The 6843-nt window shown below is 33.9% G+C and overlaps 1 long non-coding RNA gene across 1 annotated transcript; it reads right to left on the bottom strand.

Moving 5' to 3' along the window:
• Positions 1-1126: 1126 nt before the first annotated feature.
• LOC125864528 (uncharacterized) lies at positions 1127-2017 on the bottom strand. The gene is made up of 3 exons (XR_007446244.1): positions 1946-2017; positions 1460-1504; positions 1127-1223 (listed from the first exon to the last, which is right to left on the bottom strand). It is a non-coding gene; the product is annotated as an uncharacterized LOC125864528 (long non-coding RNA).
• Positions 2018-6843: the final 4826 nt, after the last annotated feature.

The raw sequence follows: 6843 nt of genomic DNA, 5'->3' as shown, positions 1-6843 counted from the left end.
CGAGTTTACTTATGTCCTCTATTCATCAAATTCAATTAGCGGCATTTTCCTGCACATTCACAAGTAAATTATAAGTTAGAGAATCAAATATTTCATTTGCTCACTATATTGTTCAATTCCCAGCCCCTTCCCAACCCCTTCACAGTTAATGAACCCCAAACATGTACAAAAACTATAAAATGTGGGAGAAAACAATAGGGCATGTATTCCAAGACTATCACAGTAGGCAAATATGAATGATAAAATAAATTTGGGAGAAAACAGTAGGTAAACTCCGTATGACAGTCTATCCCTACCTATTCTTCAAAACTTATTCTTCAAACTCTAGCCCTATTATCATCTGTTGGAACTTTTAGAAGAACAGGTGATATGCAAAATATGGAGGGAAAAAGTCTAGCAGTTCAAGAGTCAAATTCCTGGTCTTTAATGATGCTAGCAGACTCCGTATGACAGTCTATCCCTACATAAATTGTCTTTGCAATTGGGGAGAGTTGATGTTGTTGATAGAAGGATGCAGACAACTAGAATTGACACTAATAACCAGGCTGAAAGTCAGGCAGCTTTACGTAGACCGGACTGGTGAGTTCAACATGGATACAAGAAGGAGATATTGGAGGTCGACTCAGAGCTATTAACCAAATGGCTCAACAACAATGCCAAAACTCCATGGAAGATTCAGCACACCATCAACGAGCTCAGGAACACTGCTAGATAGCTGGAATTCTTTAGGTATACACAATCCTATTCTAACAAGAATTATTATATCACTACAGAGGAAAACTATGTCAAATCAGGAGCCCATATTCTTCCCCCAACAAGAATCATTCCACAACCATACAAGGTAAAAAAGGAAAACAAAAAATGCAAGGCAACACATTGGACAGTTTCAGAAGAACATCAATCAAGTCAACAATAAGAGGAGAAACACAAGCAACAAAATGACAAATACCTTGGATATCATAACAATATGCAGACTATTAACAGAGAATGCTAAATACAAAACACCTTTTGAAGAACCGGATTATGATCTGACCTTGAAGAATGTGGAAGATTTGTGCCTCTTATGACTTGTGCGCTACTTGCATCAACAGGTGAAGCAAGGTTATATCCTTGAGGATCTCCATAAGAGTAAGGAAAATCTAGGAATGATTCAACACCAACAATATACTCTTTGCTAATACCTTGCTAAATCCATCCAATCCTTGGATGGGATATTTGAATTCCTAGAAGAAGATATTAATAATTAATCTTTCAGTAACAATCATTAAATCATTAACTACAGAAATGTATGCCATCAGAATCAGAATCATGTGTTATGAAATTATCAGATTCATAGTGAGTTTTGAGTACCTTGTTACCATTCTTGTTTCTAATATATACATAATAATAACTACAGAAATGTATGTCATTATTTCAAGGATGAAATATAGTCATTTTACTATTAAGAGATCAGAAATACCTTGATTTTGGTGTCTGCATAATATTAATTTCCTCTCAGCAAAACCTGAAATAGTTGAGAAGATTTCTTGGTTTAGAATTTTTTTTTGATTAAAATGTGCTTATTAAAACTACATAAAAAATAATATATTTACATAATGGGTTTGCAAATTCCTCAATACTAGTCATTCAAAATAAAAGTATAAGTTAATGAAATAAATCATGTATTTAATATGCTCAGTACTAGTCATTTTTAACAATACTTCCCTGCCCCTTCCCAATGTAGGGGTACTGTCATGAAAAATAGGACTCTTAGTTGCTATTAAAACATATATTTCATATGCTAATAAGATGTGACAGTAAGTAACTACAATAAAATCCATAAATGTTGCAAAGAAATTGTGCAGACCTTCTCGTAGTTGTTGAATATAGCTGGAAACAAGAAAAAGAGGAAACTAAATTTACGGTGAAACGATGACCAGTTAGCAAAGCTGAAGGTGAACCAGACCTTGGATCCAACTCCATGAGTATCCCAGTACCAACACAAAGCAAGTAGCGTTGCCAGGTTATCCCGAACCTGATGACAAATAATAAGTTGGTGCAATAGCAATCATCAATTTGTTCTAGTACAAATCAAAGACAGATTCTTGAAGTATAACAATATATAATGGCTCATCTTATTTATTCCTGAGGTCAGCCCAAAAAAAAACTATAGCCCTAGAGAGAAGAAAACTAATGGATCATTACTTAGGTATTAACACTGCGAGTATCTAAATTTATAGGACGATCTTCTCTGAAGTATGAAACACTTGTTGTCAACTAAAGGAACCCTTTGTCTATACAAAACAATATGACTGAAGAGGCTACGACTTACATCAACACTCCTAAGCCATTTTCATGCAACTAAAATAGCATACAAACTTGCTAATTTGAGGGACTCACCTGTAAAGAGGCCAATTTCAGTTGACAGTGACTTGATCATCTCTATTTTTCGTTTTATTATGTTTTCTTTGTCCGCAATCACCTCATCCTTTCCTTTCAATGCTTGCTCAGTTTCCTCAATATTTGATTCTTAAATAAAACAGAACCCATTAGAAGGAAAGAAAGATGGCTAATAATTAATATTTGATAGTCCAAATTGAAACAAAACAAATTACATCCCAAGAACTAATCCAAAACTCACTATTGCAGAATTATCTCACAACACAAGGAAAAAATGTATGGAATTTAGCAACATGCATTGACATTGGCAAGCACAAAGTATGACAACAGCAGAATAGGCACCTTTCAAATTTATAATCATGTCTTTTAAATTTTTATGAGGATGTGTGAATTATTCTTGTTGCGACTCTCTTTTCCAAATTAGATATGTTACTTACATATAATTTCCGATTTGTACAGTCACCAAAGGAGAAGTGTAATTGCGGATTATCTCCAAAATTGCATCTCTCTATTAAGTCATTAAATGTTGGCTAGTCATTAATCTTTCTTTCAAAACATACATATATTACTTATTTTCACTATACCTACAATCTTAGAGCTGATTTGTGTTAAAAATTGGACAGTGGACAACTAAAATTAAAAACTTATATCTAAGGACAAGAAAGGATTTCTACTATACCCAAATTAAATTTAATATTTTGTGTTAGAATCTTTTTATTTTATGTTAAGTAAAGAATAGAACAAAATGCAAATAGTTTGTAGCAATATAATGTTTCAATTTTGGGGTAAAAGAAAATAGAGAGAGCATCCACAAATCATATAAAGGTATAAACTCCATAAATGTAGAAGAACCAACAGAGACCTAGAAAAGTGAATGTTACCAGAGAAAACATAGTACAGAACTCACGTTGAGAACAAGAGACGTCAGCGAAATCCCCGAGCCATGGCGATGAAATTAAGGTAAAGTCGATTCTGAGGAAGTGTATGAGTAATAAAGGCACGAGACGCCACATGACCTGGCACAACTGCCTCATGCTTATACTTTTCTAGAGAGAAAAAGTGAAGCAGTAGAAGCTTGCTTTCAAGTTCCTTTTGTCACCTCCTTTTCCTTCCTAACAAAAACAATATTACAAGATTTTAACTACCAACACTAAGAGGACTAATAAACAAGAGAAGGAACTTCCTTAAGGACTTTCACTTGGTTTCAAATATGAGTTCAAATTTAAGAGAACATCCTGCTAATACTCGAATCAAAAGTTTTTCATATTAAATAACAGCAGAATCAATGCAAACAAAAAAGATATAATTACTCAAAAAAAGATTAGCAAATGTGCATCAACAGAATCAAATAAAATGTCACAAAAAATTTTAGAACCACACTCAAATTTGCCTCGCTTGCTCATAAGTCAAACTTAAATGTCCTAACACAAATTACTATACCATGGAGTTCCTTGATATGCTCACTTGAAGAGATGTGTTGTGCCTGAAACCAAAGAGATTCCAATAATAAGACAGTTGAGAAGATTGATTAAAATTGATGATTAGAATTTAGCAAACCTCAACTAATACTATACCTCCTCAATATTCTAAATCTAAAATTTAGCGTGGGAGCTTTTTAACTTCAATTGACAACAAATAGACCTGAAGCTAATGTAAGCTCTTTCTAGATTGTTATATTGTCTTGGAGATGTTTGTTTCTTGAAATCTATACTCTAGAGATTTGGTATAGGTTATGTAGAAACATGTCTCTTCACATATTTACTGTCACAACTGATATATAAGAACTTACAAAACTGTATATATTTTTGTTTATAGGATGTATACGACTATATGTTCACCAAACATAATCAAGTTCATGTGTAAGCGCTAGAATTCCTGTGAAGAAAGAAAGAGAAGCAATAAAAATATTACTTCAACTCTTCAAGCTTATCATCAAACAACTTGACTGCATTACAGTGCACATAAAAAATCTTCCTATGCCCTCCAAAATTTGACTTCTTCTTAGAAAATTTTGCAAGCAAACTATTACAGTGCTATATTTGTGTAGCTTCTTCATTGTTCTCTGTAAGCTCTTTTGTTTTTTATGGTGGATTAGTCTTAGGTATTAGACAATGATATTACAAAATGGAAATATTCAAGAAAGGAAATGAATATTATATCCAAAGTCATTTTTACTATTACGATATATTGTTTAGCAGTAATATAGAAAATGTACCTCTTGATCTTTGGAATTATGGGCATATCAGTTACATGAAAATGAACTTGCGCCAATGAATTATTCTCATAAGAGGAATCTTATCAAATAATCAAATTCCTCAAAATTAATAAAGATATTAAGAGCACCCGAAAAGAAAACAAAGTATAAATTCAACAACTTCGTAAGTAGAATGAAAACGAAGTACAAATTCAAGAACTTCAGAAGTAGAATGAAGATGTCAAAACCAGTAATTTCTAAGAAAGATAGAATCAAATGCTTACATACTCACCGATTTATATTTGTAACACCAGGACCAACAAACAGAAAGAACAAAGAACATAGTTAACAATAACTTAGAAAACTAGAGGACAACTACATTGTATCTGGAGATGATTGTGTAGCAGTCAAAAATGGCTAGAATGAGTATGGTATAAAATACGAAAAGCCAACAAGTCATTCGATCATCAAACATCTCACTTGCATTTCACCGTACAGTGCATCTATAGCATTAGGAAGTGAAATGTCTGGTGGAATTCAAGATGTGAGAATTCAAGACATTACAACCATCTAGACAGAATCAGGGATAAGGATCAAGACTGACATGGGGCGAGGGGGCTACATCAAAGATATATATGTCAAGGGGATGAAACTGCACACCATGAAATGGGTATTTTGGATGACAGACAATTATAGTTCACATGCTGACACTCACTGGGATCCTAAAGCCTTACCAAAGATAAAATGAATCAATTACCAGGATGTGGTGGCAGAGAACGTGTCAATGGCTGGCCAACTAGATTGGATATCCAGGGATCCTTTCACTAGAATCTGCATGTCTAATGTAACAATTGTTTTAGCAGAAAAGTCCAAGAAAAATCCATAGGCTTGCACTAATATTGAAGGAATTAGCAGTAGTGTGCAACCTCCACCTTGTAAGTTGCTAGCTGATCAGGGCCCAAAGAAATGTTTTTCCTACAAAAAGTTTACCCATAGATAGCATAGAGATGCAAAGATGTTCTTATAGATTGAATCTCTGATAAGCTTTCCATACATGTAATAGCTCTATTACTTAAGTACCCATACTTTTCATGGCTACTTCAGAATACCCTCAACATTACGCTACAGATATAACAATATAAGGACTTCATGTCTTCTTTTCCAAACTGGATGATTTCATGTTACACTATAAGAAACAAAACTATGATTCTACAAACCGTGACTATCAACAAATCTAAGAAAGACAAATCTCAAAGTTCATTTACCAATAAGGAATTGTGAACAACACATTTAAGATAGCAAATTCACGCTTCTGGATATCACCTTGTAGCTGAGAAAGAATTTAGAAACACTAAAGAAAACTAGGTGATTGTTCATAAGAATACAAATATACAATCACATAGGGCATCCAGATTGAAAAATACATACAGCTACTGCCAAACCACTTGAAAGTAAAGATAGGTCAAATTTTTAGGATAACAAGCAGTAATCACTTAGGATTTCCTAGTTCTACCAGCCAGAGAGAATCTGGTAACAAGAAGAAACTGGTACTTGGAACATTCTGATCACCTTGAAAGACTAATAGGACAAATATAACATAAGCTACTAACAGAACCATGAACTTGCCTCCATTGCATTTGATCTACGTTTTCCAAGGATCATTGAGAGGTTTGATAAGTACCCTACAAAATTTATGAAACAACAAAAATTATAAAACAACATCTCTCTCAGTGAGTTGGATCTGGATTGAAGTTCACAGATTCCCTCCAAATGAGCTCCTTGATATTTTCTTCAGTAAAAGATGGTTGCTCAAAGTCAAAACTGAAAGGCCTAGGACAAACAGGCTCCTCATTGGTATCCAACAGAGTGATAACAAAGAACGAGAAGAAAGCTGACATAGTCACCGTGTACCTGAATCTATCTCCATCGCCATTGCTCATAGATTTTCGATTCCTCTAAATTTGAAGTTCATCGAATTGTTTATCCCGTCTCTAGGACAAAAGTGAAGAAGGATTAGGGAATCCCCACATGCCATTGATAAGGTTACTGAAGAAATTTTGGGTGAAATTGATAAGGAGAGAAACTAGGGTTTAGGTTTCAATTTTTGAGTAGTGCTTTAGGCAAAAAGCAGCACAAAATTTTGTTAGGGGAAAAACGTTTTTATTTTTGTATTGAGTGTTTTTTTTGGCCAATTAGAAATTGGAGGGAGAGTTGAATATTTGGGAGGTGATACAATATTTTGGTGAAAATTTTAAGATAATTATAAGGCC

The sequence above is a fragment of the Solanum stenotomum genome, chromosome 5, assembly GCF_019186545.1.
Source record: "Solanum stenotomum isolate F172 chromosome 5, ASM1918654v1, whole genome shotgun sequence".
In the NCBI taxonomy this organism is placed as follows: domain Eukaryota; kingdom Viridiplantae; phylum Streptophyta; class Magnoliopsida; order Solanales; family Solanaceae; genus Solanum; species Solanum stenotomum.
The sequence above is the reverse complement of the archived record's forward strand: the minus strand, read 5'-3'. Positions and strand labels throughout refer to the sequence as shown.